We start from the raw sequence: 22,183 nt of genomic DNA on the forward strand, positions 1-22,183 counted from the left end.
GCAAAGTGATGACCGTGAGTCAACACTAGAAGTTGAGGTACAAAGGAGACCTCACAGGGGTGGTAAGAGTGGTCACCATGTGAGAGAGGAGCCCACCTCTTTGACCTATTTGCAGGCTTGTCCACTTGCAGTCACATGTTTCTGCCACCTCTCATGTTATGAATTTTGCGAGAGGATTTCTCAAATTCAGCACCATAGGGAATTGGTCCGCTTTTTTGTTTTGCATCTGCATGATGGGCATGTAAATCTTGCAGGGGTGGATTTTATATTGTCATCTGAAATTATTGCTCAAGCAACAGGGATACCCAATGTGGGAGAAGAGTGGAACAAGCGCAAACTTTTGGACAGATTTCAGTATGAGCCCTACATTAAACCTGCCTACATGAGGTACATGACTGGTGTATTTCCTTTCAGATTTTTGAGGGATGAGTATGCTCCCTTGATGAGGCTCATCATGCGCTATTTCACCTGTGAGGGCAGATTTTCATATTTGTATTCGCACCATATTCGCTTGTTGATGCATTTCACACAGGTACGGATGATGAACATACCATTTTTCATGTGCCGGAATATTGAGAAGATGGTTCCCTTGATGCAGAGAAAGAGCCCAGCACAGCAACACAGGAGTGTTTATCATTATGGTTTGATCCAGCTTGTGGTCATACATCAGTTGGCTTAGCAGGGTATCACATGGGAGGATTTTATCTCTCGAGATTTTTTCACAGCACCAGCATCATCACCCCCTCAGGTTGTTCATGAGGAGGGAGGGCCTTCACAGCAGCATGATATTCCTGAGACCAGACATGTCAGCTCCCCTCCATGGGTCACATATCAGAAAGGCCATAGGGCCTTATTTGCATGAGCTAGGCGAGTATTTTCTCCACACCAGGTGGAAGGGGTCTCGCCTTCTTCATCAGCACCACGAGTGTTATCTCCACACCAGGTGGAAGGAGCCTCGTCTCCGACAGCAGCACAGGTACTAGAGAGAGGCAAGCAGCCAAAGATATATTAGGGAGCATCAGGTGTTCCAGGCATAGAGGTTGTTGACCTTGATATCAGTTCTCCTAGCCTAGAGTCAAAGGAGATCATTCAACACCTAAGGGCTGAAAATGACTCATTGCAGCAAAGATTGGAAATGGAAAATTGGACAATCACCTACTTAGAGCAGCGCAACAAGCAACTTGAGGAGGAGCACACTCTTGATGAGTTGCGGAGGATCCATGAAGACCGCAACTTGGCGCGCAAGGGACCCGGTGATTTGGTACCCGTTGAGCGAGAGGCTATGCTTCTCTAGGTCAATGCTCATTTGGAGAGGTTGCTGGCCAAGGCCAACAAAGATAAGGACCTGCTCTGGAACATGAAGAACCACTATTGGGCCCGCATGCACGTATGCAAAGCAAGAATGAAGGTGCTCCAAAGACGGTTGGCCAAAGCACTAAAACGAAGGAAAAGGCCCGATCCCCTCCACATCTTGGCTGAGGATTCCTTGAAGGAGCATGATGCTAAATGACTTAACTCCAGCACAAATTTCAAAAAAAATTGAGCATTTTTGGTCACTTGTGAATTTTTAGGCAAAAAACAGGTTTTCTCCACCAACACATCGCGCGCCACGCGCGACCTTTTCGATGGGCAACTCCATTTCGAGAAAACTCAGCATTTTTGGATTTGTCATGAAAAGATACACCTGCTCAGCAATTACCAAGAGATTTCATCAAATTTTGAGCCTCAAGAAAGTCAAAAAACAAGCAAAAAATGACTTTCTGCCACCTTTTTGACACACAGGAAGCAATCTTGGGAGATTGCAATTTTGGAGGGGAAAATGGCCACCAAATTCAAAAATTCCACTTGGGTTGGAAAGTAGACATCCAGAACTTTCCAACAAGCCCACTTTTGCCTCATTTGGACACCTGGAAGTGCCTCAAAAATAGCTCCAAAGGTGCGCGACCTGTTCAGGATCAGGGCGCGACGTGTTGGGCAGTTTTCACAGAAATTCACCTACAGCTCAGCAAAACGCAGTTTTGACTGGATTTGACTTTTTGGAGTGGATTTTGATCCTCCTTGATGTAAATGATTTAATTTTATGATATTTTGACACTTATTTATCTCTTCTAGAAGATTCATTCATGAGATAGGCAAAAATTTAATGAATGAATTGGTTTCCTAGTTTATAGAGGCAAGTTGTTTTGACTGCCTAGTTTTTAGTGCTCAGTTTAGAATTGGTTGAAACAGCTCCTAGGATAGTGATATCGACCCCTAGAGGCAAGGAAAGATGTTAGATTTCCTATATTATGTACTTTCTTGGTCATTTTCATGGTTGGACTCTTGAGGGAGAAAGCTCTATTGTATTACTCATTGTATCTCTGCAATTTTGGCAAAGGAAGAAAGACCATGGTTTTGCAGTCCTTTTTGGGATTCCTGTGGTTACATGTATTGATGGTGTGTTACTCTTTGTAATTTTAAGTTTGTTATGTGGTTCATCTTCTTACTTTTCCTTCTGCAAATTAGGAAAATGAAGTGTTAAAGTAGAGTTCATCATTGCCATGCTCTGCTTTTAAGTTTGCTTAATATTTATGTTTTCATCCGCCTAAAGAGAACTCTTGAAGGTTTCTTGCTCTCTTTAGCTCCTCACCGGTCATTCCTATCCATTAACTTAATTCAAAGGCATCAGTGCAGTCTCCTACCTTGCCCCAAAGAACCCCCTGCAAAAACTGTGTCCAATCCCCGCACCCAGAATTGCCTTTCCCCAACTTTCCACCAAAACCCTAAAAATCGCAAAACAAACCTCTTTATCAGTTTACTAGCCTAAAATAAATGTTCTTTATTGGTTATCTCTTCCTCATTGAAGATCTTTGTCGAGCTAGACAGGAGAGAGCCCTCTCCTGCCCCGTAGGGCTAGCTACGAGGCTAAGTGGTTTGATGTTGCCTTGGAGTTTGCCTTTCTCAACCTGAGGTGAAATTTCAAGCGCTAACATATTGGCGACCATACTGGGGAAGAAGAAATGGTTTGCTTGTTGATGTCCTTTGTTTTATAAGCTACAGACGGAACCTGAAGTTATGCCAGGTAGCCTTCGAAACGTTTTTTCTTTGCATTAGCGGAAGTAGATAAACGCTGCTTCAGTCAATCTCCGGTCTAGCTTGTAAACGTGACATCTAACTTGTTAATTACCCCAGTACATGTATCAAGTTTAGATCTGATTGTTGATGGTGGACAACGATCAGACACTTGAAAGGCTGAAATCATTCACTTGGCGACTCTAAATCATTTTCGAGATCAGATCTAAAGACTCCATTGGAGGATGATCGCGACCAGCAGAAACATGAAAGGAGAATATGGCAAGATCAGGTATTCAAGTTGGAATTTCATCCAAGACATTTTGTTCTTTGTCATAAATTATTTCTTCTCTTTTCCCAAGAATGTCAAGAAGGCTTTGCAAAGTATACTATGCTTGAGAAAAGATCCCAGGCCTGCATTTGATTCCTTCCCTTTGAAAAGTGTGAAAACCAAAGATTTGCATGCCTTTGAGCTTGATCAGGTTCCTTTTTCCGAATTTTGTGATGACCATCTTCGAATTGATGAGCCCCAAGAAACCAAGACTGATTATATACCTGCTGTACATACCCATACACCTTGTAAAATTCTAGATCGGTATAAACCTCTTGTTTTACCTTCTGTTCTCCATGCTTTCCCCAAAAACTATGATCTATACTTGTCGAGGTTTGATGGTGAAAGTAAGAATGTCAACGTTGAGCAACATGTGCAGAATGTTGAGAATTTTCTAGATCTTTTTGAAGTTGATGAAGAAGATGTCAGTATAAGGCTTTTTTCTCTTTCTTTGCAAGCCAAAGTGAAGAGTTGGTTCAAAACCCTGCCTAATGCAAGCATTTCAAATTTCCAGCAGTTTGTCAAAGTTTTTCTCGACAGGTGGATGATCGGGCAGAACCTTTTCTTGATTGTAGAAGAGTATAACCAGCTGAAAAGATTGCTAGGGGAGACAGTACAACAGTTTTCAGCTAGATTTAACCAAGTTTATTATTCGATGCCAGTTGATATAAGGCCTACTCCTAGATCTGCTCTCTTGCACTATCCGGGTGCCTTTGATCCAGACATGGAGTTTCAGCTGAGAGAAAGAGATATTACAACACTTCATGAGATGCAAAACAGTGCAGTAAATGTAGAGGCTCATCTACTGATCCGAAGGGCAAGGATGAAGGAAGAAGAGATGAAAAACATAGATCCGGCCGAATCAACATCTCTAGAGGTGAAGTTTGACATTTTGGTAAGTGCAGTGGAAAAGATGATGGACAGGATCACCACAAGAAATGATTATGATGTTCAAGCTCATGGCGCGCTGATTGAAGAAGAACAAGTTGCTGATCCAAAACATTTTGTTTCTTATCCTAGTTGTCATAGATCTGATAATGATTGTTTTGTAGATCACCTTGGCGAAGAAAGAACTGTTGATATGACCTGCATGCTTGATGATATGTTTTATACCGATGATTTGCCTCAGTTTGATCAGTATGATGATGATTATGTTCTCCAAAAAGAAGCTAATCTTGCAATCAAACAAGCAGCTAGTTTGTGGGAGGAAGAAGTTCATTCTCAGCAGCTTGAATACAATGTTCAGCCATCCCATATCAGCTATGACAATGACGAGGAAAGTGCAGCAAAGTTTGAAGTAAGTGGAGGATCTTTGCCTTTTTGTTTTGATTCGTTTCAGTTCATCAGAGATAACTATCATGCAATCAGAAATCAAATGTCAACAATTCTTGATTTGAATCATCTTGAGAGCAATGAAAATTTTTTTCAAGACTTCTCATATTCAGATTTGCAACCCCCGAAATCAATTGATTGTCAAGTTGCAGCTGAAGACTTGGAAGTGGACACACATGATTTAATGATTCAAGGTGACTCTGTACCATTCTGTTTTGAATCATTTAAGTTTTTGAAGGGTAGATTTCATAGTAGATCTTCAAATGAACAGCCTATAACAAATCAGCAATCTCTCAGTGTTAATGTTGAGGATGAGTCAGAGAACAAAATTCTTGAGCAGCCTGTAGCATCAGATTTGCAGCCACCAAATGAAATTGAAGAGAAGATTACAGATGAAGATTTGGAAGATGAAATACATGATTTGATGATGCAGGAAGATTCTATACCCTTTTGTTTCGAAGCATTTCAGTTAATAAGGCAGAATCTTCATAAAATCTCTCAAGAAAAAGATGAACAACTAGAAGGATGTCATACATTTTCAATGGATACATTACAACAGTATTTTCAAGTTTTTCATGATCCAATAGCTGATGTTTTGGATGAGGTATGCAGTTAAAGTCTTTCTCCATTGACTACATGTGAGCTTGAAACATGTGCTGATATGAATTTGATCCGGCAGCCGATTTCTTTCTCATTTTCAGCAGAGGTCTCGTCACAAGGCTTAGATCAAAGTTTGCATTCATGGTATGAGGAAACGAGAAGTAATCCATTGGATGAGCTAAGTTCCAGTGTGCTTGAATTTAAAGATACTTATGCAGTGTTTTTGGAGGTGGATAGAGAATTCATATCATTCCACGGATCTGTTTCTAAGTTGTCATGGGAGTTGCCTTTCAGTAGTTCTCTCTTGTTATTCATAAGCGAGAACTTGCGGAGACTTCGAACAGCAAACTGGATACTTACTTGGTTGCATTGGTTGTTTCATTTCACTTGATCAGGTGATGAATGAAACTGTTAGAGTAGGTTTTGATGAATAAGCTCCACTTTGAGCATCATTTCCAGTTTGTCGGTTGTGTTTAAGTATTGAGTCAGTTTTTAGTTGAGTGAGAGTCAATTTGTGTTATCAAGTCATCGTTTTTCAGTCATGCATTTCAGCTTGAGTTTTTGACTCCATTCCCAATGAATGAAGGCACTGTCTAGCTCTTCCAGATATCTGTTTCTCTTGGCACCTCCAAGGAGCTACCATCCCCATTGGAGCCAATGTTAGAGTCGGTCTAGTAGCCCTCCATCAGCGATCAAAGCTCTTTGCATTTGCATAAGTAGGTGTCTCATCAGTGTCATCTCATTGCATTCCATTAGGCATGCCATAACCCTGATGGAGGAGCTGGTGTCTTTATTCCCCTCTTGGCACTACTGGATCAAGTTGTTTCAGTCAATAAACTCTTTCAAGGTTTCTTGTCTTGTCTTGAGGTCAAAAGTCCTAGGTCTAGGGTTTAGGTCCAATTTGTCTTTGAGGTCATGTCTTTAAGAGTCAATAAATGCCCAGCAGGCTAGAGGGATGACTCTCAAAGTATTTCTTCAAAAGATTTCATCTTGTACAGCTAATTTTTACCTTGGATTTAAAAACCCTGTTTTTAAAGACAAGGTCATTTTTTCATTTTTATAAAAGTTGTGAAAATTCAAAATTCTTTGAAAGTCAGCATGCAGCCCTGGTCCCCTTTGCCAAGATTCCTCAAAAGCTATCCCTGCAAAACTGTTCAAGAAAAAGCATCAGTTCAACCAATTTTAGGACAAAAGGAAACCATAAAGTCAGCAGCATTTAAATTTTGAAAAAGTGTCAAGTTATAAACATTAGAAAGAGGGTTTGAGGGGAAATTAATTTAAATCAAGCCTATAAAGCCCCTCTCTCCCTTCATTTGATCATCATTTGCCTCAAAGCAATAGTGAAGAGCGATTTGGAGAGAAATTGGGTGAAATTGTTAACAGAGCCCGTGCGCGACCTGTCAAGACCTGCTCGCGACGTGTTGGGCAGGCACGACGTATCAGGGGGGTCTTAGCAGTTAGGAAAATACACTGGCGCGACGTGTTGGGTGCGCGCGACCTGTCAAGACTAGCTCGCGACGTGTTGGGAATTCATCCACAAAAAATCGCCTGTAAACTGCCAAACGACCCCAAAATTCTTCAAGATTGCAGGTAGGCCTTTGATCATCAAAGTATTTTGCTTGATAAAGACAAATGAGCATGGGAAATGTGTTTTGATGCCATCAAGTTGAAATGAGAAGTTCATGTATATTTTCTTTAAAATGTCAAAATGCAAGTAGAGATAGGGTTTTGTTTTGCTTCTCTCAAGGTCATCCCTTTCACTCCCATTTTTTCCCCCACATCCCAACCATCTCCCTTATCATTTTTACCTAATCTCCCTACCAAAAAATATCGAAGGCCCAACACCCTACCCATATCCCTAAAATCCAATAATATAACCTTAAACCCTACTTCCCATAAAATCTTTGCAAATGATAATGGTATGATGGTGTATATGTCATGATTCATTCCCTTAATTCCCTATTTCATATATTTTCCCTAATTTCCCTTAAAATTCTCCCCTCCCTAACATCTCCCTTGTGTTATTTGTCCCCTTGAAGCAACATTTCAAACAGGGAAAAACAACAAGTCATTTGAGCAGAAGCAGCAGTACATTTCAGCCACTTTGCTCTTGAAACCATGTCAGAAACCGAAACCGACTATGAGAAAAGTGATGACCGTGAGTCAACACCAGAAGTTGAGGTACAAAGGAGGCCTCACAGGGGTGGTAAGAGTGGTCACCATGTGAGAGAGGAGCCCACCTCTTTGACCTATTTGCAGGCTTGTCCACTTGCAGTCACATGTTTCCGCCACCTCTCATGTTATGAATTTTGCGAGAGGATTTCTCAAATTCAGCACCATAGGGAATTGGTCTGCTTGTTTGTTTTGCATCTGCATGATGGGCATGTAAATCTTGCAGGGGTGGATTTTATATTGTCATCTGAAATTATTGCTCAAGCAACAAGGATACCCAATGTGGGAGAAGAGTGGAACAAGCGCAAACTTTTGGACAGATTTCAGTATGAGCCCTACATTAAACCTGCCTACATGAGGTACATGACTGGTGTATTTCCTTTCAGATTTTTGAGGGATGAGTATGCTCCCTTGATGAGGCTCATCATGCGCTATTTCACCTGTGAGGGCAGATTTTCATATTTGTATTCGTACCATATTTGCTTGTTGATGCATTTCACATGGGTACGGATGATCAACATACCATTTTTCATGTGCCGGAATATTGAGAAGATGGTGCCCTTGATGCAGAGAAAGATCCCAGCACAGCAACACAGGAGTGTCTATCATTATGGTTTGATCCAGCTTGTGGTCATACATCAGCTGGCTCAGCAAGGTATCACATGGGAGGATTTTATCTCTCGAGATTTTTTCACAGCACCAGCATCATCACCCCCTCAGGTTGTTCATGAGGAGGGAGGGCCTTCACAGCAGCATGATATTCCTGAGACCAGACATGTCAGCTCCCCTCCATGGGTCACATATCAGAAAGGCCACAGGGCCTTATTTGCATCAGCTAGGCAAGTATTTTCTCCACACCAGGTGGAAGGGGTTTTGCATTCTTCATCAGCACCACGAGTGTTATCTCCACACTAGGTGGAAGGGGCCTCGTCTCCGACAGCAACACAGGTACTAGAGAGAGGCAAGCAGCCCAAGATTGATGAGGGGCCATCAGGTGTTCCAGGCATAGAGGTTGTTGACCTTGATATCAGTTCTCCTAGCCTAGAGTCAAAGGAGATCATTCAACACCTAAGGGCTGAAAATGACTCATTGCAGCAAAGATTGGAAATGGAAAATTGGACAATCACCTACTTAGAGCAGCGCAACAAGCAACTTGAGGAGGAGCACACTCTTGATGAGTTGCGGAGGATCCATGAAGACCGCAACTTGGCGTGCAAGAGACCCGGTGATTTGGTACCCGTTGAGCGAGAGGCTATGCTTCTCCAGGTCAATGCTCATTTGGAGAGGTTGCTGGCCAAGGCCAACAAAGATAAGGACCTGCTCCGGAACATGAAGAACCACTATTGGGCCTGAATGCACGTATGCAAAGCAAGAATGAAGGTGCTCCAAAGACGGTTGGCCAAAGCACTAAAACGAAGGAAAAGGCCCGATCCCCTCCACATCTTAGTTGAGGCTTCCTTGAAGGAGAATGATGCTAAATGACTTAACTCCAGCACAAATTTCAAAAAAATTTGAGCATTTTTGGTCACTTGTGAAGTTTTAGGCAAAAAACAGGTTTTCTCCACCAACACGTCGCACGTCGCGCGCGACCTTTTCGATGGGCAACTCCATTTCAGGAAAACTCAGAATTTTTGGATTTGTCATGCAAAGATACACCTTCTCAGCAATTACCAAGATATTTCATCAAATTTTGAGCCTCCAGAAAGTCAAAAAAACAAGCAAAAAATGACTTTCTGCCACCTTTTTGACACACAGGAAGCAGTCTTGGGAGATTGCAATTTTGGAGGGGCAAATGGCCACCAAATTCAGAAATTCCACTTGGGTTGGAAAGTAGACATCCAGACCTTTCCAACAAGCCCACGTTTACCTCATTTAGACACCTGGAAGTGCCTCAAAAACAGCTCCAAAGGCGCATGACGTGTTCAGGATCAGGGCGCGACGTGTTGGGCAGTTTTCACAGAAATTCACCTACAGCTCAGCAAAACGCAGTTTTGACTGGATTTGACTTTTTGGAGTGGATTTTGATCCTCCTTGATGTAAATGATGTAATTTTATGATATTTTGACACTTATTTATCTCTTTTTGAAGATTCATTCATGAGATAGGCAAAAATTTAATGAATGAATTGGTTTCCTATTTTATAGAGGTAAGTTGTTTTGACTGCCTAGTTTTTAGTGCTCAGTTTAGAATTGGTTGAAACAACTCCTAGGATAGTGAGCTCGACCCCTAGAGGCAAGGAAAGATGTTAGATTCCCTATATTATGTACTTTCTTGGTCATTTTCATGGTTGGACTCTTGAGGGAGAAAGCTCTATTGTATTACTCATTGTATCTCTGCAATTTTGGCAAAGGAAGAAAGACCAGGGTTTTGCAGTCCTTTTTGGGATTCTTGTGGTTACATGTATTGATGGTGTGTTAATCTTTGTAATTGTAAGTTTGTTATGTGATTCATCTTCTTACTTTTCCTTCTGCAAATTAGGCAAATGAAGTGTTAAAGTAGAATTCATGATTGCCATGCTCTGCTTTTAAGTTTTCTTAATATTTATGTTTTCATCCGTCTAAAGAGAATTCTTGAAGGTTTCTTGCTCTCTTTAGCTCCTCACCGGTCATTCCTATCCATTAACTTAATTCAAAGGCATCAGTACAGTCTCCTACCTTGCCCCAAAGAACCCCCTGCAAAAACTGTGTCCAATCCCCGCACCCAAAATTGCCTTTCCCCAACTTTCCACCAAAACCCTAAAAATCGCAAACCAAACCTTTTTATCAGTTTACTAGCCTAAAATCAGTGTTCTTTATTGGTTATCTCTGCCTCATTGAAGATCTTTGCCGAGATAGCCCGGAGAGAGCCCTCTCCTGCCCCGTAGGGCTAGCTACGAGGCTAAGTGGTTTGATGTTGCCTTGGAGTTTGCCTTTCTCGGCCTGAGGTGAAATTGCAAGCGCTAACAAGCCCCTCTTAAGTTTGTATGAACCCCAGGTTGATAATTAAAGTTGGTAGCCTTGGGAGTTGAAACATTCTTTTTGTAATACTGGGGCTCATCATTAGTTGACAAATTCAAATGGATGTGTGTTCTAATGACCTATAAGAAGACCATTAGTGGGTAACGACCAACAAAGTTGTTCTTTGTAAAGTTTTGGTTGCACTTTGGGATACCAAAGAGCATCATTTCTTAATTTATTTTGGACTACATTGTCGAAGAATATGGAAATGAAGTGTAAGAGGTTTACAACATTCCATCCACACACAAATGGGAAAACATAAGCAGTCAACAAAACTTTGGTATAGATTTTGAGGGGTTATAATTAGAATCATTCGAGGACTTGGGGTGAAATTATGGTATATACAATACTCTTATAATAGAGAAATCACACTTCTACAGGTAAGTCCCTATTTGAGACCATTTTTGCATATTTTCCACCCTCACCTTTGGATATTGTACATGGACAACCTGGAGGAGTGAGGGAGGATCTTACAAGGATGCCTTAAGGGAAGAAAATTATGTTGATAAGATTAGGAAAATCCATCTATAGGTTTAGGAGACACTAAATAAATCATAGGACAAATACAAGGACCAGCATGATCATAATAGAACAAAGAAGTCATTCAAGGTGGGAAACATAGTATGGTTGTAGTTGAACTAGGAGAGGCTACAAGGTCTTGGAAAGAAAATTAATGATCTATGATATGGTCTCTTTGCATACCAGATAAGGTGTGAAAAAATGCATATAAACTCAGTCTACCCCCATACATGTGCATTTACTCAGTGTTGAATGTAAATAATTTGAAACTCTAACAATCTTCCATGCTAGATCAGGAAGAGGAACAGGTCATACCTTCTATGGATGGTTTATCACCATATGTTCAAACATAGTTGATATAGGATAGAATTTTATAAAATAGGCATAGAAATACAAGATATGGGTAACATGAACTTTGGTAGATTGGGTTGAAGGGCTAGCTTCCAAGCAAGTCTAAATGGTACACTTGAGAGAAGGTGGAGAAAAATTTTCCTCACCTCATTCAGTAGAATCTTTTGAGGACCAAAACCCTCAAAAAATGGGAATGTATAATATGTATAGGATCATTATATTATTTTTCATCCATATTGATGCTTTTAGAGCAAAAAAATTGAAGGAATCAATTCACAGGGCCATTTTTATCGTTGACTCCTGGTTTTGCAAATTGTGGTCTGAAACCTTCTAGAAGTCGTTTGAGGCATAAAATGAATTTTTTGTGGGCTAAAACTTTTCTACCTGAGTTTTTTATCCCCAAGAACCATTATACAAATAGATGCTTTTCGAATGGTGCAAGAAGCACCTTAGTTGGAATCTGTATGCAGTAATTATGTCATTCGTAAGTTGACCTTCATGTTTTGACCACCATTATTTGAGAGGATGCCACATCAACCCCCATTATTCATAGAAAATGGGCTATCCACGTGATCATGATGCAAAAGACTCTAGAAGATTCAATATTATAACACTAGTTAAGAGTTTAAGAAATCAAAATTAACCACTAATAGGCTATCGCATTGTGTTATAACCAATCCACTAGGAGGAAAAGGGGTTCCATTATATTTGAGTGCATTGTGTTCCATAGATGAGTAGAGTAGCTAAGAATGGATAGGAAGAGAAAAACAGAGAAGGTTTGTGCACTATAGCAACCCATGGGACATAGGTCTCACTTCTTAGTATTTGGATCCATTTTCATTCAAATAAAGAGAGAGCACAACAACCTAACCTTCCAACTAGGTTTTCTCCTGAAAGGGTTTTCCAAGTCATATCTTGTATTACTATGGTCGCGAGTAATTGTACTTTTGTCTATTCTATTTTCTATACATTTTCTATATTACATGCATAAAAACAATAACTTAATGAATCCAAAAGTCTAAGGGAAATAACCCTCATAGTATACATTTCAAATTTCTAGTATAAATTTATCTGATCTATTATTATGAATTATCTAGTGGAATATGCATTGCAATTTACAAATCATGCAACTAGCAAAGAAATAGGGAAATGTCTCATCAATGGTAATTGATTTGTGTGGAGATGAATGCTCCAATAAATGTATTTGTCCGTTATACACGTGGAAAACTAATGAGAAGCCAAGGATAAGGGTCATAAGAGAATGAAATCCAAGTGGTAAGGGAATTCCGAATAGAAGACGCTCTTCCCATTGTTCATGTTGACAACTCGTGATGAATAAGGGGAAATATGACGATTGAGTGTGCTCAAAGAGATATCACATGGAGGAGGCTTTATTGACCCTACACATGGATGATCAACACTAAACTAGATAATTGGGGCGATATCAAATCGGTCTAAGGAAAATATCAACGAACAAAGAAGAATTGTTAGGTTAACAGATGGAGAACTAGCAAAGAATCAAATCTAAAGCCAAAGTGAATCAATGAACCACACTTCTTATGAATTAGATTTCTTAGAGTCGTGGATGGAAAAAAATATGGAATAGGTCCATGAAGGGAACTTAAGAACATATTAAAAAATTAAAAGATTAGGAGCTTGTTGGTTATTTAAAAAATTAAACAAAAACAAAGAAAAAAGGGTGGTACTCAAGACACTGTATATGTCACACAATTTTCCTAGATCTATTGAGGCTTTAACATGCACCAAACAACTAAATAACATTAAAATAGAAATAGATGTAATAGTTCCATGCCTTGATAATATATAGAAGAATGAATGACAAGCCTTTTTGAGGGGGCAACCTCCCTTTACATTATAACAAATGCACAAGATAATATAATATTTAAAACTAGGTCTCCTTGATATATATAGGAGACAAAGCATATAATTTCCATTAAATGGTCTAGCTAACCATTAAAGGGTTTATTAAACCAATAAGGATAACACTAATATAACAATAGAAATGTAATAAATCAATATATTGATCTTAACATGCCCCTCCCCTTCAGACAATGTTTCCCTCAACACATAATTAGTTGTGGATGTTTATACATGAAGAACTCATCTTTCCACATTGTATCTTCTAGTGGTTGCTTCCTCCATTTGATGAGGTACATATTGATCTATGTTTCAAGGATTGTTTCTATTTCTAGTATATTTTCCATTCTTCATTAATCTCTAGTAAAATAGTTTAAACTAGGATCTTGTAATTGATCACCCTTTTCAAGAAAGAAACATGGAAGATTAAATGTATTGAATATGGAGGCAAATCCAATTTGTATACTTCTAATCCTTTGCAATACCTTATAGAGACCATAGTAATTGGGTGATATTCATTGTCCTTTTTCTACGTGAGGGTATTTTTATTGTATGGTTGTAGCCTCCAAAATGCCCAATCCCCCAATTACAATTCCCATTTTGCTATAATGTTGATCTACTTGCTTTTTCCATTAGGATAAATTTGAGGTCTAAAATGGGCCTCCTAATGAAAATAATAAAACATTATTAAAATAATAAAATAAGAGTTATGAAGTTTCAAAGGGAAAGAACACTTATCTCCTTAAAGGAAGAGAAGGTCCTTAGGCTCTATAAGAAATTTCTAAGGTTCATGGGATAGGAAAAAGGCCTTGAACCACTATATGGGTACTCCAAGAAGGATATTTGGACTCCTAGGTGTACTATGAGTGATATTAGGAGGTTAAACACTCTATCGATGAGTCTATGGGTCTTAAAAATAGATGAAGGAATCATAAGACTCAGGTCTGTAAATGAAGCTTCTTTGGGTTTTAGGCCGCAAAATAGACCCTATACCAACACAAGGATTCTCAAAAGGTGTACTTTTCCTCCAATTGAAATATGGGAATCAATAGAAGTTTTCACACGGGGTATGGGTCTCACAAACTTTAACACTATAAGGAAAGAAACCAAGCTTGGACTTAGCCTCAAAATGAATCTTCCATGGATTGTGGACCATGAACAAGGCCTCAAACAAGAAATACACAAACCCTCTAAAGGAGTTCATTAACCTATGATTGGATTGCTTACCCAATTAAGAAGATTTACTCGATATAGGTGTGTCTACTATATCTAGATGGGTCCAGAAGTTGTGGCTAGGGTCAAGTCAAGAAAATAAGGATCTTAGGGAATAAATGGATCTATTAGGACGCATGGGTCATGAACATGACCTTGATCCACACATACCCTCTAGAAGTGATCTTTGGCCTTCAAGTAACATATGGGTAACATTGTGAGGTTTTACACACCAAGGATGGGTCCTTAGGCCTTAACCATGTATAAGGGATGAAAATAAGGACCTTATGCCCTAAATGAAGCTTCTAGGGTTCAAGGGCCAAGAACAAAGGCTTAAACTATAAAACATGCCTTTTCTAGGAGAGCATTGTCCTTCAAGTAGCATATGGTTTCTATTAGAGGATTTTATGCGCCATGTGGGTCTTTGGACCTTGACCATGAATAGGGGAGAAAATTTAGGGATTTGTGCCATAATGAAGATTCCTATACTAATAGGCCATGATAAACTTCCCATTCCGCAACAAAATTCCTATAAACAAGATATTTGTTTTATGCATAAGATATGAATACCAATGTGAGCTTTTGAGTAGTAAGGATGGGTCTTAAGGCCTTGTCATGGGGAGAGGAAAACAAGGCCCTTAATCCCTAGATAAATTTTGACTTACAATACATGCATAAGGCCTCAAACCACCACATATACTCTATATAGAGGGGACCTCTAGCCTTCAAGTGGGATATGGTACCATTAAAATATTTTATGCACAATTGATCCAGGTGGATATTGGTGGCCACCCTCCTATTCCACTTGGATCCCCACCATTGTTTATGTCAATTTTTTAGTTTCCTTATTTGTAGCACAATTTAGTATCTTTGGCAGTTTTTCGGGTCCTGAACTTCCGAAGCCGTTTTGAGGCCCTAAACGACATTTTTTGGGAAACTTGCGACCAACATGGGTGACCATGTTGTTCATTTAAAAGTTGTATTCCTCGGATATATCTTTCTAACGAGGTATTTTGCACTTCAAATGGAGATTGTATGCCAAAGTTACGACCTTGGGAAGTAGATGTACCAATTTACCCAAACGAGGCCCATAGTTTGGCGCTTCATCTGCTAGGGTTAGGTTTTTGGATGTTTAGGGTTTTCCATTGTTTCTCAATAATAAATAGGCTTTTGAGCCTCATTGTAACATAGTTCAAAGGCATGTAGCTGCCACATCTCTTCTCATAGATAAGCTACCATCGCTCGAGCTAGTCTTATTTCCATTCTGTTTGTAAGCATATTTCAGTATTTGATATTAATGAAATGAAGTGTTATTTCTACTGCATCTTTGTATTTATGGTTATATCTATGATTTGTTGCATTCTTATTTAAATCCAGATCAATGGTATTAGAGCGGTCTTCTCTTTCTCTGTTTTTCTTTGCATGTCCCCAACAAGGTCTGGATATAAGGAGTTAGGGCTTGATATGGTTGAACCTTTGCAAGATCAGCCTCGCAAAACCCAACGGCTGCCCATGGGGGAAGAAAAGAAATACGAGAGGGCAAGATATCCTATCAAAATATTGCTCAAGGAGGCCATCAAGAAACAAAGGAACTCGGTGATGGATAACTTTGCCCAGATCCTTCAACAGTTACCCATCAGCGGCGCATCCACATCCAGTAGCCACTCTGGAGGCTCCACTCCTTTTAAGGTACAAGTAAACATTGACATTCCCATATTTGAGGGCCAAATAGATGAAAATGTTGTAAATAAATGGTTAAATATGCTAGAAGGATATTTTTCTATTCATGATTTTTCCAGCCAAGAAAAGATTACTTTTTCTCTTCTCAAAGGCACCCCTCACATCAAGGACTAGTGGGAAACCTACAGTGAGCAGAAGGATGAAAGTACGACCTCACTTTTTTCAGCCACACCCACTTGGAATTCGTTTTGGGATGCCATCAAGGAGTAGTACTACCCTATCAGGAGCTATGAGGATAAATACATAAAGTGGACAATGTTGTGGTAGGGAAGGGACTAAGATGTGCTAGAGTTTACCAATGTTTTTCATTCCCTTCACACGAAGTTGGTTATCAAGGATTCTGAGAAACATTTAGTACTCAAGTATCGCAACTTCCTACACAGGTACATATAGGACGAGATGGAGTTCCTGGATATCTCCTCTCTTGGCATGGCGTACTGATACACCGTCAAGATCGAGCAGAAGTTTAAACAGAAGAAGAGAGAATTTGGATCTGTGAATTAGAAGCAAGGGAAAAGTGCCCCCAAACTAAAGAACAAAGGACAAAGCCAATGAGGGGCGGCCCAAGACAACCCGCCAAAGTCGCAAGCAAAGAACAACACCTCGAAGCCGAAGAAGGACACAGGAAAGTGGTGTGAGTTCCATAAGAGCTCCACTCACAACACAAATGAGTGTCGGGCCAAGCAGTCACTGGTATCCAAGTTGAAGGCTTCAGAATCAGATGCATGTTCCAACTCTGAGTTAGAACCCGACAAATGGAATGACAAAGGGAATTAGATTATTAATGTGGAGCCCAACGCCACCTTTGCCACCACAAAGATCTAGAAGGAGGAACCTGAAGATCCAGAGGAGGAGGAGCGCCTCTTCCACTCCTAGATGTGGGTAAAAGGTTCCCCTCTACAGTGCATTGTCGATAGCGGGAGCCAAAATAACCTCATTTCGGTAGAGGTCGTGAAGCGGTTGGGCTTACAGACCACAACACACCCACAACCATACACTATCGGGTGGCTTCACCAAGAACGTTATCTTCGCATGAGCCAGAAGTGTCACCTTCCATACAGCATCAAGCCCTTCATGGATGACGTATTATGTGACGTTGCTCCACTTGATGTTTGTGGTTTATTATTATGCCAACCATATTTGTGGAAGCGACATGATGTGTATGAGTCAAGGCCTCGCGCTGTTATTGTTAATTTGGGAAATAAGTTGTACATGATACCAGAGGTAGCACTGCCTACCGCCATCTCTTTAGTCGTTGCAAAACATTGCAGTAAGCTCATTTCCAAAACTAGGAAATTGGCTTTCCTAATGATACGCCCTCATGGAAGGAAGAAGATGGTGGCCACAACCTCCAAATAGGACCCTTCCACACAACAACAATAAATGGACAAGGTCATGGAGGAGTACGAGGACATCTTCACCTCACATGCAGGGGTGCCTCTGCATTGTCAGGTTAAGCACTCCATCGATTTTACCACAGGTGCATCATTGCCCAATGGACCAATCGACCGGCAATCCATTCTAGAGAAAGACGAAATCAAGAGGCAGATTTAAGAGCTGCTACAGAAAGGTCACATCCATCCAATTTCATCGCCCTGTGGGAGCCCAATCATGTTGGTACAAAAGAAGGATGGGACATGGAGACTCTGTATTGACTATCGGGTGCTGAACAAGATCATTGTCTGGAATAGGTACCCAATCCCATAGATTGATGACCTTCTGGACCAACTCAAGGGGGCAAAATATTTCAGCAAGATCGACTTGAAGTCCGGATATCACCATGTACAAATCGAATCCTCTGATGTGTGGAAGACTGCCTTCAAAGCCAAGAAGGGCCTTTTAGAATGGTTGGTTATGCCTTTTGAGTTGACGAATGCTCCTACAAACTTCATGAGGCTGTTGGATGAAATTTTGTGGCCATTCACCAACTCATTTTTAGTGGTATACATGGATGACATCTTGATCTTCTGCCAGAGTTGGAAAGAGAACCTCCACCACATTTGACATGTTCTCCAAACATTGCGGCAACACAACTTGTGTGCCAATTTGGAGAAATGCACTTTTGGCATGACCTAGATTCAGTATCTGGGATACGTTATTGATGAACGGGGGGTGCATGTGGATCTAGTCAAGATCCAAGTCATTCGGGATTGGCCAGCCCCAACCACTCTGATGGAGCTTCGTAGCTTTCTAGGTCTTTCCAATTTCTACCGTAGGTTCATGTTGGGATTCTCTCATATCACTTGGCTCTTGAGTCAAGTCACCAAGGGAGGAGCAAAATAAAAATTCTTTTGGTCTGAATCTCAACATAAGGCATTCGCAGAGAAACATCGCCTTTGCTTTGCACCAATGCGCACTTTACCAGACTTGCAACAGCCATTTGAGATCGAGAAAAATGTCTCTGACTATGTTATTGGGGCAGTGCTTACTCAACGGGGCATCTAGTGGCATATCACAGTGAGACACTTTTAGAAATAGTCTGGAAGTATCCCACTTATGAAAAAGAGATGTATTCCATTGTGCAGGCCTACCAAAAATGGAAGCATTACATTTTGGGGAAGGAAACGGCCATCCACACAGACCACTGACCCCTGCAGTTCATATAGATGTAAGGGAAGTTGTAGAATGATCGCCATTAGAAGTGGTCCACCTACAACAGGTCCATTTGAATATCAAGTATAAGAAGGGTAGCACCAATAATGTTGCAAATTGCCTCAACTGACCATCGATCATGGTGTTAACCACCATGCTCAACTCTTGTGGGCACTAGACTTCTGATAGGCCACTTCTCTACAAAAGTGACCTAGAATTCGGCCACACATACCAAACGCTCTTGGAGGGTCAACAAGTTCTAGATTTTCACCTCCAGGATGCCTTGCTATGCCACCTGTGACACATTTGTGTTCCTTCAAGCAAGTGAGCCAAGATGATTTGGGAAGTGCACTACAGTCGGGGCGCTTGCATTTTAGGGTCGAGAAAATAGTGGCAGTACTATAAAAGTATTTCTATTGGTCGAAACCTCGACAAGATGTCGGGAAGTACATCAGATCCTGCACTTCCTGCACCATTGCCAAACCAACCATCAATAAGCAGGGCCTCTATACTTCACTTCCTACCCCTAGTCAACCTTGGGAATCCATCTCCATGGATTACATGTTGGGAATTCCTTATACTAAGTATGGAAACGACAATGTTTTTGTGGTCATCGACAGATTCTCGAAGATGGCCATTATGGTGCCTTGCAAGAACAATATCACAACAGAAACCATTGCTAAACTCTTCTTTGAACGAGTGTGGGTACACTTTGGGATCCCACAGTCTATCATCTCAAATCGGGACAACATGTTCCTCAGTACATTTTGGTCCAGTCTCTGGTCGATGTTGGACACCAAGCTCACTAAGTCCACAACATTCCATCCCCAAACCGATGGCTAGACAGAGGTCATCAATAGGATGATCATACACATTCTGCGCATATACAACTCAAAGCATCCACACACATGGGATGAGATCCTCCCCTATGTCCAGCATAGCCATAATCGGGCTCTCCACAACTCCACTGGCTACAACACTTTTGAGGTGGGCTTGGGATTCCAGCCACTATGTCCCATTAATGTGGCCATACCATTTACAGCTACTTAGGCAAATTCGACTCATGTCTAGTCGGAAGTCGATAAGGCAAAAAAAATCATTAATGACATCCAACATATCCGCCAGTAGGTCCATGACATTCTAGGGAAATCAATTGCCAAGTACAAGCAGCGACATGATCAACATCGAGTGCCACACAAGTTTCAGGTGGGCGACAAAGTTTGGTTACATTTACAAAAGGAACGCCTTATTGAAGCCTATCAGAAACTAAGACATCTAATATGGTCCTTACACCATTACCAAGGCTGTGGGAGATAATGCATTGAGCTCAACATTCCCCCATTACTTGGCCTGCACCCAGTGTTCAATGTGGACCACCTTCGACCATACTTCCCACCATTACTGGATACATTAACCATTGTAGTCTGTAGAAGAACTCACACCTACAGAGTTAAATCCAGATTACATGGAAAAAGCCACAACTTATCGGATCATGGACACACAGATCAAGAAAACCCAACAAAAAAGGATCCAACTATATCAAGTTGTCAAAGCAGGCCAACTCCTTCACCAGGGCAAGTGGCTCACCAGGGACCAAGTTTAGTAGAAGTTTCCTCATCTCGTGGAGGAACTCAACGCAATGGGAACCATTGCTTCCTAAGTGGGGAGGAATGATCCAGGTGTATATTGGTGGCCAACCACCTATTTCACTTGGACCCCCACCATTGTTTCTTTCAAATTTTCAATTTCTTTATTTGTAGCACAATTTACTATTTTTGGCAGTTTCTTGGGTCCTGAACTTCCAGAGTCGTTTTGAGGCCCTAAACGTCATTTTTGGGAAAACTGGGAACAACATGGATCGTAGATTGATGTTGGTCATTCAAAAGTTGTATTCCTTAGTTAGATATTTCTAACAAGCTATTGTTCACAAAAAACGGAGATCGTATGCCAAAGTTATGACCCCGGGAAGTGGATGTACCAATTTACCCAAACAAGGCCCATAGTTTGGCGCTTCATCTCCTAGGTTTAGGTTTTTGGATGTTTAGGGTTTTCCATTGTTTCTTAATAATAAATAGGCCTTTGAACCTCATTGTAACATAGTTCAGAGGCATGTAGCCACCACATCTCTTCTCAGAGATAAGCTACCATCACCCGAGCTAGTCTTATTTCCATTCTGTTTAGTATTTGATATTAATGAAACGAATTGTTATTTCTATTGCATCTTTGTATTTATGGTTATATCTGTAATTTGTTGCGTTCATGTTTAAATTCGGATCAACAATGGATGGAACTTAATCACTTAAACATGTTCAAAGGAAAATTTTAATGGCATTTATCCCTAAATGAAGCTTTTATGGCTATATTCCATGGACAAGTTCTCAAACCATCAAACATAGCCTTTAAAGTGGATTGTTGGAAACTTAGTGAGATATGTGCATCATTGGGAGATTTTTCACATTAGGGATGGATCTCGTGTCTTTTAACTATCATCAAAGGAGGAAAATAAAGGCCCTAGTCCCTAAAATAATATTGTAAGGCTTGTAGGCAATTAATGGGGCTTTATGCCACTACATAGACCCTCTATATGGGTCTTTGGCCTCTGAATGGGATATGGGCTCCAATGGGATTTTTTTTGCATGAGAGATGGGTCTCAAAGCCTTGACCATGGTCATGGGAGAAAAGAAAGGGTCTTAGGCCATAAATGAATCACTTAAGTGTTAATTTAGCAGCTTAGGAACTAATTCTCTCCTTTGGACAATCTTCCTCATTAAGAAAGACCCCTCCTAGCCCTTGGAAGAATTTATTTTGGTTAAGGAAAAATATGTTTTTAATATGGAAACCCACATGCGCACAAAAGGACAGGTCGACCCAAAAGAGAAATTGAACACCCTTGGAAGCCTATAAATACAAGTCAAGTGAACCTTGTTCGGAGATCAATAAAAAACCATTCTTCTTCTCTGTTCTTTGGATTGGCTCGCATAGGTCTAAATTTGGTTCATAGGAAACGAGTTTGTATAGGTACGAAATTGCAAGGTCTCAGCTCACACGTGTGAATTAGGGTTTTTGGTCTAGGGCTCCATGGTTGCGATAGGAAAATTTTGGTTGTAGCCACATGCAGGAAGGGCTTCTCCCCACGACTAGAATGCTCCAACCACATCCATGATCATTAGCTCCATGCATCCGAGATATAATATTTTTCTTACAGTTGGTTCCAGAGTTTGACAATTGATGACAGAGTTTGATAGTTGGCCGGAGACTTGTGAAACGTGATTTTGATCAATATTGTTGTTATACTCATCTCCTGGGTATTGTTTTGTTGGTTTTGCTGGATAGTCTTGTAAATGAAGAATTGGATCATTGTACTCTCTCTTTGATGAACATTTTATGACAATCTAATAAGAAGAATATT

Source organism: Pinus tabuliformis, chromosome 6, assembly GCF_031772625.1.
Source record: "Pinus tabuliformis cultivar Carrire ecotype Pingquan chromosome 6, CPIR1, whole genome shotgun sequence".
In the NCBI taxonomy this organism is placed as follows: domain Eukaryota; kingdom Viridiplantae; phylum Streptophyta; class Pinopsida; order Pinales; family Pinaceae; genus Pinus; species Pinus tabuliformis.